At 40.4% G+C, this 12628-nt stretch overlaps 1 protein-coding gene across 1 annotated transcript in view; it reads left to right on the top strand.

Moving 5' to 3' along the window:
• The first annotated feature begins 1674 nt into the window (after positions 1–1674).
• The window catches only part of LOC134219542 (somatomedin-B and thrombospondin type-1 domain-containing protein-like), a 225033-nt gene continuing 214079 nt past the window's right edge, over positions 1675–12628 (top strand). The window contains exon 1 of the mRNA XM_062698288.1: positions 1675–1769. The gene's annotated coding sequence lies outside the window, so the exon portion shown is untranslated. The remainder of the gene's footprint in view (positions 1770–12628) is intronic.

Below are 12628 nucleotides of genomic sequence, written 5' to 3'. Positions count from 1 at the left end.
TATAAACTTCCAACGAGTTTAGCACCGCCCAAACGTTGACCGATTTGGCTGAAATTTTGTCCAGAGCATCAGGGCATCAAATAGAACCGAATAAGAGGCCTATCAAAAAATTTGAAAAAGTGTTTTGAGCCACTCTAACGTAGCTATATGGGAACCTAAAACCTAAAGTTTTTATCACCCTTTTGGCTCATTATTTTTTTAAGAGGTTAATGTATTGCACACTGTCAGCTTCCATTAAAACATATTACGCTCGAGAACCAGAACATGCACACTCGGCGGGACGATGAATCGCTTCCTGAAAAACGTTATCCATCGTTAATGTGACGAAGTGTGAAATGTGGATACACGCTCCGGATGAGTAATTTGATGCTATTTATTTTCTTTAATTTGCACTATTGTGCCCCCAAATGGCGAATTACTGTCACAAAACGAGACAAATTGGGACGAGTTTAATTTAGAAGCTACGGCTCGATGTCCCATGCTGAGAGCAATGGATGTTTGTCCTCAGTGTTTCCGTGGTCTGTACGTTTCCCATTCCTTCAGCAGCATATGTGCTAATCATGAAAATGGGTGCGAGTGGTTTTATTTCTTCAATTATTCTAATGCATAGCATTAGCATAGCATTAGCATAGCATTAGCATAGCATTAGCATAGCATTAGCATAGCATTAGCATAGCATTAGCATAGCATTAGCATAGCATTAGCATAGCATTAGCATAGCATTAGCATAGCATTAGCATAGCATTAGCATAGCATTAGCATAGCATTAGCATAGCATTAGCATAGCATTAGCATAGCATTAGCATAGCATTAGCATAGCATTAGCATAGCATTAGCATAGCATTAGCATAGCATTAGCATAGCATTAGCATAGCATTAGCATAGCATTAGCATAGCATTAGCATAGCATTAGCATAGCATTAGCATAGCATTAGCATAGCATTAGCATAGCATTAGCATAGCATTAGCATAGCATTAGCATAGCATTAGCATAGCATTAGCATAGCATTAGCATAGCATTAGCATAGCATTAGCATTAGCATAGCATTAGCATAGCATTAGCATAGCATTAGCATAGCATTAGCATAGCATTAGCATAGCATTGGCAAATCAAATAATTGTTAATTGTGCTTATTTCATAAAAAAATGGATTAATTTGACACGGGATGCAATTATCGGCATTGTTATTTTATCCATCACCATTAATTTCCATCGTCTACCCATGTTCAATTAATTCAATCATGCAACAATACCCCGTCAATCGAAAACCATACATATGATTTTGTATTTCCTCATCCTAATACGATTACCACAATACAATCTGAGAGTGTTCATTTCATCAAAACATACTCCTCCACAATTAGCAACGGTATAACCAGCGACGGTGTAGCATCCAATCCCAACGTTCATCTCCTTCGAACCAGACACTCCAGTGCAGCGTGTTGTGCCGGGTGTCGCTATGCTGAGGTATGCTCAGTTCTGCTCTCCTTGTTCTCAGCAGAGAGCAAAACGCGGCAATCTATGCTCGGCTTAGCCACCTTCCTTCACATAACTTTTAACATGGTGAGCAAAGGTGAGAAGGGAACATTTCGATGGCGAACAGAACCTTTGGGTCAACGTGCGTGATTTCTATGCTGGTGCGATGCACAGGTTTGTCTCATTGTTGATCGGTGCGTTGTTCCGTTCGGTCGTGTCTGGCTTCTGAGGGCGACCAAGTTAGTTTGAAATTCCGGTCAGTCGCCGCGGAGTGTTACGTATTTGAATCTATTGTAAGGAGGTACGTGTCGTATGGATTGCAGCGTGCGGTGTTCTTTTGGATTTTGCTGTGATTGTGCCAAACTTTTCGACTTTGTTATGCGAGTTGGTAAACGCACTTGTTGAAGGACTTCTGTTGAGTGCATTAGGGGTTTCACTCAAGTGTAACTTTTTTTGGGGGGCCAAGTTGGAACTTTGTTTCTAGCGAACTGCAAAAACCTTCAAGACTATTTACGCGCACAAAAGTTCAACGTTTCTTTTTACATATCAGTAGATTGGGTTGGTAGTTCATCAAAAACGGAAAGTTGTTCTGCGATTTCCCGCCTGTGTGTGCGATAAAAGCGTCTATAGATTTTCGCGCGAAGTTCAACACCAAGCCTTTTTCGTGTTACGAGGATTAGCCTGCGACGTTTTCCTGAAAGCACTTTCATCGGTTGCGGATTTACCGGATAAATCTCTGCTGTTTTTGTTCATGGTGCCATAACGTGCTACTGTTCCATTAGTCTTTCTCGTGAACGGGAGTGGGGCTATGCCGGTGCTGCCGCCAACAGAAGGAATAAAACGGAGCAGGAAAATTAAAACACACGGAGTGTGAAAAACGGTGAAAAGTGTGTTTTCTTGCTCTCGGTCTCGGTAGCCAACGTGTCTGGTCTGTCTAGCCTAGCAACACCGCCGGCCTGAAACGTTCATTTGAAACGGAACGAAGTGTATGACCAACTTTTATTACAGTGCGCTATTTGCACTTGGTGAAAATGCAAACAAATAATGTTTTGAATACTTCACGCCGTGCTGTTATTTTTATTTGGTGAAAGGGGCTACCGCCGCTGATGACTGATGAGAGCTGCAGCAGGATATTGACTTTTAAAGGTATGTATCAACATAACACAAGACTGTGAATCTTGGGGTACATTACATTAGAAACGATCATAAACTATACATTTGCAGACTGTGACGGTCCATAGAAGCATTGTAGAAGATCTATAGAAAAAGTAACTAACGTGATCAGATATCTGAAAGCTATGGATTGTTCTGATAATTTTTGTGATATAAACTGAAAATGGTCGTTGGTCAAGTTTTCCTGAGGTAGATAGATTCAAATCTTTAAAAAAAATGTTGGCCAGTCCATTTCATCCATATACATAAAAATATACATAAAAATGAATTTCTGTCTGTCTGACCCTCATAGACTCGGAAACTACTGAACCGATCGGCGTGAAAATTTGTATGCCGGGCCGCGGAAGGTTCTTAAAAGGTTCTCTCCCCGCTCCAAAGGAGGGGGTTCTCACATAAATAAAACACATATTTTTAAAATAATCCATTTTTGGCGAGACGACGTTTGATGGGGCTGCTAGTCTGGAATAAAACTCCAAAACCATTCAAATGTCTTCGAAAAGTGGGAAAACAATGAACATTTTAGGAATACGGTAGCACTATATTTCACCTCCCTTAACGTATGTTTTTGCCTTTCTCGTACAACAAAGTTGTACCGAAAGGCTATCATTTCACTCCGAAAACGTACTTTTTATAGAGGCCTCTGAGACCAATAATATACCAATCGACTAACCTCGACGAGCTGAGCAAATGTCTGTCTGTCCGTGCGTATGTGTGTGTATGTGTGTGCACAAAAGGTAGGAAAAACATTAGTCAACTTTTCATCTAGTAATCCTTAACCGATTTTCTCGCAACAAGTTGCATTCGACAGGTAACAAAGCCTTGTTGATCACTATTGAATTTGATAACGATCGACCATTGCGTTTAAAAGTTATTAAGAAAATGGTACGTCGAACCATATAAGCGCCATATAAGGTTGGTGTCTTGGCTAAATGCGAGAAAGGCAGTATCACTACTCGGTGAATTAAGTTGGGTTTTCTCTGAAATTATCGCAAAACTAATCCCTCCTCAGCAAATCTGAATTAATTTTGGCGATAAATTATTGCTAATTTATATAAATATACCGATTCAGTTGAAAACCTTTTGATTCATCTTTCGCCACTCAATTTTAATTTTCGACACCTCCGTGGTTTAGTTTTCGCCATTCCTTTATTTTCCCCTTGAAATGTTGGTTTGAACTTGAGGCCTAAATGGGAGAAACGCGAGTACGAATGCGCCTCCAATTGAACTGTATAAAAAACAGCAGCCAATCGAGTAAGAGATCTGTCATCTGCCGGAAATTTTTACCTAGATATACCGTTTTGGCTCAAATCCCGAACATGATATATATTCCAAACACTGGCGTTTTAGCGCCCAAAAATTGAAACTTTCATAGATTTTCCGCACTGAGGATCAAAATTACAAAAGAATTCAAGCTCCTGTGGAAAAAAATACACGAATGAAGTCAAATGGCTTTTTAAAAGCGAGTGCTTGGAATTTGAATCATGTTTGGAATTTAAGCCAAAACGGTACACTGCCGCTCTACGCATACTTGTACCAAATTAAACAAAATGCAAATCGCATTTGGAACAAAACTACAATTTTTACTCCAGACCTCATACGAGTAGATAATTTAAAAAAATCATAACTAGACTATACTGCCGCTAACCGCAAGTCGAGCACATCTGTATATGAGGCTCCATATACAGATGTGCTCGATTTGCGGTTAGCGGCAGTATAAGGGGAACTCTATTCTAATGATCTAATGAGAAATTTAATGTGTAGCGCGAGCACATTTAGTTTTGGATTTCGTAAAGATTGTCCTTAACAGAGTTACATTTTCTATCCACGTTTCTCGTATCCAGGCTATAGTTTGAACGGATATTGAACGTTTGAAGGAGGATGGGGGCAATATGCCCAAGCTAAGCAAAGAATGCTTCCATGTCTTACCTGTAACGATTTTCATTGCTATTTTTAAATCAAGCACTAGTTGAATAATATAACTAGCTGATGCCATCTAAAATTAGAGAAAATTTTAATCAAATACATAATACCGGAAAACTCACATGGCACTCAGCTGGCAGCCCCAAGTGAACAATGCACCACGCGCCAGCGAACCAACATTTTGGTATGGACAGTGCGTGAAGACGAGTACATTTTAGGTTGGTCCCACTAGGGCGTTTTGTCTCGCCGAAATACCAAGTTTTGACTCAAATCCCGAACATGACTCATATTCCTAACACTGGCGTTTTAGCGCCCTTAAACTAAAATTTCCATCGGTTTCTGGTACGGAGGATCAAGATTACAAACGAAATCAATATCCTATGGAAAGAATTACACGAATAAAGTTAAATTGGCCATTTAAAAGTGCGTGTTCGGAATATGAGTCATGTTCGGAATTTGAGTCAAAATGGTATTAGATGTTTCATCAAAATGTGGAAAATTTGGGTTTTTCCTACCGTCCTATCTATTATTTCGACACTTTTTTCGCCTAGCTTACATAATTTTAGGTCTAGTTTTGTTATGGCCATTTCAAACACCCAAAAGTCGTTTTGCATCGGATGGCGTATTGGGGCATCTTCTAAGGCAACGCTTGTTGCCTAAGAAGAGCTGTAGTAAATAGACAAATCCAAGAAAAAATAAGAAGAAGCCATCTGATGGTGTAAATGGTGACGAAAATTAATACAGATTTAATTCTCAGAACAATCAATGGAATTTCACCAGTGGCGATAATTGAAATCACCAAATTTGCAGCCACCTTCTATTTAACTAAATTAAGACAAGAACATGATCTCTTTTATATAAAACCGTTAGTTAAATATCGCATTTTATGAATATCACCTAACCGGTGATTGTTAGATTTTCTAACAATTATGTGTAAGAACCTTCCAAAAGCTATATAAGAGCTGGGGCATTTGCGCAAATGCTAAAGTCTTATACACATATTGTATAAGATTTGCTCGCAACAAGTTGCATTCGGTGGGGAATCTTGTCACATTGTTTTCTATTGAAAATTGGCAAGAACGAACTATGGGCTCAAAAGTTATGGCCAAAATACATTTTCTTTAGACAAAAATCAGTGGAAAAGTTTAGCTCATTTTCAAAGCACTTCATTAACCGATTTGCTTGCAACAAGTTTCATTCGGCGGTGAATCCTGCCCAGTGCCGTGAAATTTCAATGTCAATTTAACTTTTTGAACCGAATGCGAACTTAGCCTACACACTTAAAATAAATCGCCGAATTCGGTAAAATTTTACCGAAATCTCAACAGCAGAACTGTTCGGTAAATAATTTTACTGATTTTCGGTGATTTTGACAGTTGAGCAATGGAAAAAATTACAAAAAATCTGTAAAAAAAATTACCGAACAGTTCTGCTGTTGAGATTTCGGTAAAATTTACCGAATACTGTAAAATGAGTTAAGTGTGTACGTAGATCTCAATTGAATAACAAAAATGTCAATTAAGTAGCCCGATCTATTCAATTGATTGACTATTACCGCATATCATGTCAGTTTGAACATTTGACGTGTATCAATTTATGGAACAATTTTTACCACAATTGGCAAACATATCAATTCAGCTTCAATAATGCATTTGAAATCAGGAATATAAAATATGTTTCTCTTGTAATTTGCTATTTTTCCAACTACCAGTCATTCGAATGGAGTGTATTTCAATTGACAAAACAGAAGCTTTCAAATGAAGAGAGGCACTGATCAATTGAGATGGCATGGAAAACGAAAGGGGCAAAAAATGACTGACTAGATTTACCATTCGGGTTTCAAATGAATGAAAAGTAATTTATCAGCACTGATCCTGCCCCATTGTTTTCTATTGTAAGTTGGCCGAATCGGACTATGGGCTCAAAAGTTATGGCCAAAATACATTTGCTTTAGACAAAACCGAGTGGAAAAGTTAAGCTCATTTTCTTTATTTTACTTATCTTTAACCGATTTGCTCGCAACAAGTTGCATTTGGTGGGGAATCCCGTCCCATTACTTCCTATTGAGAACTTGGCTGACGGTATCAAAAGCTATGGGCAAAAAACATTGTTTACGCAAAAAAGGGGTGGAAAGTCTCACCAACTTTTCAGTTTCCACCAATTGATTTGCTCGCAACAAATTGTTCGGCGGGAATCCTTTCCGATTGTTTCTCATTGAAAATTGGACTGATCGGACTCTGGGCTCAAAAGTTTTAGTCAATATACTTTTTTACAAAAAAACAGTTTTAAAAGAGGCCCGGAGACTAAATTTTTATTGGTAAAATCCATTTGAAAAATAACTTGTTTTTGGGACGCTTAGTCTTAACTTGTTTACTCACAACAAGTTGTACAGGATGGCGAATCCTGTTTCATTATTTCCTATTAGAAACCAGACTATGGGCTCAGCATTTATGGCCAGTATATTTTTTTATATGCAAAATGCGTTTCAAATACTCACTCATTTTACGGGCATTTATCCTTAACCGACTTATTGCATCAAGTTATAGCCAGAATACTAGGTATTAAAAAATAAATCATTTTTCGAACACGTTCAAAAAGAGATCTGAGTAGGCCGCGTAGTCGATAGCAGTTCTATTCTGCTGTCAGTTTTTCCATGAATTTAAAAAAATGTGAATTCGTGACAAGTGAAGTCTCAATATAGTCTACGATAAAATTAACAAAATCATGAGGATTACTACCCCTGACCACGCCCATCTTCACCGTAACTAGGAAGGAAATGTTGATGTGGTACTTACTTAAGAGAGGCCACCGACTTAGCGACACCCATAAATACCACGGAGTTGGATATTGGAAAAGGTATTCGTTGGATCAGGATTTGCCTGAAGCTAGCAATGTGACCATGGTAAATCTTACTCCGTAACACACCATGTTAAGGTGTCTATCCGGTGTTACGCCATCACAACACAGTTCAATACAAACAGAGTGTAAGAGGTGCCAAAAAAGTACTGCACTATAATTCCTAGCGTCCGGATAAATTCAAATCCCACAGCCTCGCCGACCTACAGACACAAAAATTCTACACACTTAAAATAAACCGCAGATTTCTATGAAATTTCACCGAAATCTCAACAGCAGAATGAAACAAAATTCACCGAAATCAGTGAAATGATTTAAGTGTGTATGCTAAGAACAAATGTAAACAATAATACCGGACTTAGTTAACTCCTTGATAGTGCATTATATGTAACAAAAACGTCGGATATAAACGTAAAACCCGTTTTTGAGCATAAGATGACTGAAAGCTATAACCTCAATTAAGGCAAAACATCAAACTTTTTTATTATTTTTGTTCAATTTCATATATTTTTTCAAAGTTTATATCATGTGGATTGGTTATTTACTACTTTTGCGAATATCCTGCACCCTGCACATCCAAAGCGTGTGGTCCCCCAAGTAACACCAAGCATTACAATATTGCACATATATGAATCACAAATTCGCATGCTAAATGCTAATTGCATTAGATCAGTTTTGATAGTGTAAAATTGCATTTATTTATCAACTGTCAGGCAACGATACTCTAAATCAGCATTACGAATGCAGCGATACATTACTGATGCTTTATTTCAACATGTCAACATTCAACATTGCCCTTTTACACTTTTAGTCAACTTAAGGGGTGTATTTTTTACAAGCACATATAGTAGGGTAGTTCAAAAAATCGATTCTGCTCCGCAGCGCTCATCTGATTCTTTATCATGTTTTGAGTGTCCTCTGAAAATTTGAGCTCATTTGGATTAGAACTGATTTAGCACAAGCCGTTTCAAGTTTGCATGCAAATTAGTTGAAGGGTTACGCAATTAGCTCCATAAAACTACGGTTTAGATTTAATTCGATTACTAATTATTGGAGCGATTAATCAACCTGCGGTTTTCGTTGGGTGAAGGCTCTTGAGTATTTCTTTTAGCTATATAGGTTTTCTTCTAACTTGCGCTTAATGGGGAAGCGTCATTATCGGTATAATGAAAAAAATAAATTTTCCCATACTAATTTGCATGCAAACTTGAAACGGCTTGTGCTAAATCAGTTTTAAACCAAATGAGCTCAAATTTTCAGAGGACACTCAGAACATGATGAAGAATCAGATGAGCGCTGTGGAGCAAAATCTATTTTTTGAACCACCCTAAATATAGCTTCGTAGTTACTTGGGTCGTGCCATCGGAAAAGTACCAGCCGAATACGTTAGGTAATTGTCGGGGACAAAATGGTTCTTACTTGTCGTCCGTAACTAATCAACGTTGACGCTCAATTCAAATTATGCCGCGTTGGCGCGATTGCGTATGCCGAGTCACGTGAGACGTAAGATTATCGGCAATGGATATTATACATATTACACACTGACTAACGAGAATTCAAATAACTATTAATTCATGGCACACATTTCCCCTCTTCTCGAAAAAAATAATCCTGTGCCTTCAAAAAGTTTCACGGTTCAAAAATTGTTAAGAAGCAAAATTGTAATTTGATTTCTTTGCGAAATTATAATTTGATAACTTTACGCACACATAAATTAATCCAAAATTTAAGTTAAAATTCTTACAGATAAGAAAATTGTTTAAAATATCTCTTAAAACTGTGATAGATTCTTTTTTTTTTATTTCTCATGATTGTTATCAAAATTGTAACGACTCAAAGACCCAACCCAAGACCTGCTCCAGAATGATGCGGAGAGAAGGGAAAGTTTCGTTGTCCCAGATATGTATTACGAAATAAACGATGCAGTAGTTGAGCGGATGTCGTAGGGTCATCTATAAGCATCTCTGCGATTGACCCCAGGTTCTTTGTTCGATTTCATGCTTTAGATGGCCGTTTGAATCTCTAGCAGTGATGGAGATTCAGTATTGATACGTGGTATACGTCGGATCCTAGGCAGATCATGCCGAGGGGTAGCCACTTAGCTGCCACTTGAAAAAGCTGTTCGAAGTGCATGCTGGTCAGTTGGGTCGGTCAGTAGCTGACCATTCGAGACTGCCGCAGGCATCGTTACATTTGTCTTCGCCACGTTTAAGCATCGTGAGTTATCGTAAAGGGGGCGAATGTCCCTGATTGCTGCAGCTCTTAAGAGAGCACCACTAGCGCTCAAAATGTTTTAGCGATTTGGATACGCATCGAGAACGTTTGTAAGCACCACTTGGACTCAAAATATTTTAGTGATTTCATCACGTACTGAGCACTTTTGCAAGCAACATTGCAACAATATTTCAGTGATTTTGAATACGCGCTGAGCACTTTTGCGAGCACCATTCGCGCTCAAAATGTTTATGCGATTTTTCACATGCACTGAGCACTTTTGCGAGCACCACTCGTGCTCAAAATGTTTTAGCGATTTGGATACGCACTGAGCACTTTTGCGAGCACCACTCGCACTCAAAATTATTTAGCGGTTTTGCGAGCAGCACATACGCTTTTTGTAGTTTCATTGGACATTTTTATTTATTAACTTTGATCGGCCCATCCTTTTCCGATGCCGAGTTTATTAATTTGAAAAACAGCCAGATTATCTGGCGAATTGAAAAATTCACGTTAATTTTAAATCATGCCCAGCATGGATAGCCAAATGTGTGGCCTCGTGCCATCGGAAAAGGCCCAGTTCTGCTGGACTCCGAAAGGTCCAGGGGGGGGGGATAATAAAAAATAAATATTAAAATGGAAAAATCAATAAAACTCCTCGGATTTGTTAAAGAATGTTTTGAAAATCCTGAAAATCATCCAAAATTTTTGTTGTTGTCCCCTAAAAATATAAGTTTTGGGCAAAAAAAATCCGAAGAGGGGGGGAGACATAATTGTTTTTAAATATTTGTATCGGCCTAATTTTCGGGGACAAAATGATTTTTGGGTCTGTACACAAATTAGGTAACGCTTTTGGGGGGAGGGGGGAGGTCCAACTTGCGTTTGTCGCCTACTACAAATATGTGCCTGTCCCGGTTCTGGAAAATAGTTTCGTGAAGCTGTTCTGGGATCGCGAGATCATAACGGATGTCCTCATTCATGCCAATCGGCCCGATATTGTGGTCTACGACAAAAGGATGAAGCGGGTAACCCTCATCGACATTGCTGTACCGCTAGACCATAATGTCCAAACAACATTCTCCAACAAGATAACGAAGTACCACGACTTGGCGGAGGAGTTGAAGCAGATGTGGCATCTGGAGGACGTGCGTATAATTCCGGTTGTTATCTCAGCAACCGGAATCGTCCCGAAATCTCTTCTGAGATCCTTAGGAGAGCTGGAACTATCTCATAACCTCCATAGCATCCAAAAGACAGTGGTTCTTGGAACTTGTAGCATCGTAAGAAGATTCCTGAACCACCATAACTAATACATCCGGTGCAAACGTTTATTATAGGATTTTAAGTCAACCGGCGAATGAGATCCACAGAGCCTAATCCCCTTTGGCATTCAGATTGCCCGGGGTAGGTGAAAATTCCCAGCACGCTTGCTGAGGAAGTGCCAAAACTCTATAATAATAATTATAAATTAAGGTGGGAGCTCAGGTGAAATACCCTGGGCGTCCATGAAAAACCACCATTTCGAGTAGGTGGGAGCTGAAGGCCCAATTCCTAAGCACCAATGAAAAACCACCCTCGGGCGAGCACTGGCGCTTGAACCTAGCTATTTAGCACTGTAAAGAATTAAATAACTTTACAGAACCCGTAGCTTCCGGGAATGAAAGCACACCCAAATATGGAGTTACGCTCAAGAAGAATACCACCCATGCGATTGCCAGAGGAGGGAGCCCCTACTGGAGCTGGTCCTGGAACGGGGGACAGAGCGAGCGGCCAGCGGCTGGAGGAAGGAGAGGTGCAACAGCGACCCTCTAGTCATCGGGCTCAGCCCGTGCCGACAAGGCAAAACAGAAACGGCAGCAGAAGAAATCACCAAGGCAATGCTGCACCTGCTGATGTTGCTGTGGTTGATCGACGTCAATCACTCACGTTAGCGGGCCGCCGACGGCAACGGATCATGTGGACAAGGGAGATGAATCAGTACGTGATCCGTTGCTACTACGTTTGCACCAGGATGGAGACGGATATGTCCGGCAGACCGGCGATGCTGGAGATGTTCAATGAGAGGTTCCCTCGGTTTGCACCCCAGCTTGACCAGAACAAATTGTACACACGCCAGAGAGCTATTATGTCACATAATATGCTGACTCCAGAAGACGTAGAGTACATCAAGCGGGAAGTGCAGAGGGAATTAGGAGAGGAGGAGGAGGCAAGATCGAGCGATACGTCGAGAAGGAGTTCTGTTGGGTTGGATGCATCAATCGCAAGTAACCGTCGCGATTCGATTGCACCCGCCGCTCCAGGACCAACAGTGGAATTGGAATTGGACGCCCAGGGTATTTCACCTGAGCTCCCACCTTAATTTATAATTATAATAGGTGGGAGCTCAGGTGAAATACCCTGGGCGTCCATGGAAAACCACCATTTCGAGTAGGTGGGAGCTGAAGGCCCAATTCCTAAGCACCAATGAAAAACCACCCTCGGGCGAGCACTGGCGCTTGAACCTAGCTATTTAGCACTGTAAAGAATTAAATAACTTTACAGAACCCGTAGCTTCCGGGAATGAAAGCACACCCAAATATGGAGTTACGCTCAAGAACAATACCACCCATGCGATTGCCCGAGGAGGGAGCCCCTACTGGAGCTGGTCCTGGAACGGGGGACAGAGCGAGCGGCCAGCAGCTAGAGGAAGGAGAGGTGCAACAGCGACCCTCTAGTCATCGGGCTCAGCCCGTGCCGACAAGGCAAAACAGAAACGGCAGCAGAAGAAATCACCAAGGCAATGCTGCACCTGCTGATGTTGCTGTGGTTGATCGACGTCAATCACTCACGTTAGCGGGCCGCCGACGGCAACGGATCATGTGGACAAGGGAGATGAATCAGTACGTGATCCGTTGCTACTACGTTTGCACCAGGATGGAGACGGATATGTCCGGCAGACCGGCGATGCTGGAGATGTTCAATGAGAGTTATTATTATTATTATTATTATT

This window comes from Armigeres subalbatus, chromosome 3 (assembly GCF_024139115.2).
Source record: "Armigeres subalbatus isolate Guangzhou_Male chromosome 3, GZ_Asu_2, whole genome shotgun sequence".
NCBI classification, from domain to species: Eukaryota; Metazoa; Arthropoda; class Insecta; order Diptera; family Culicidae; genus Armigeres; species Armigeres subalbatus.
This window is presented reverse-complemented; position numbering and strand designations above follow the sequence as displayed.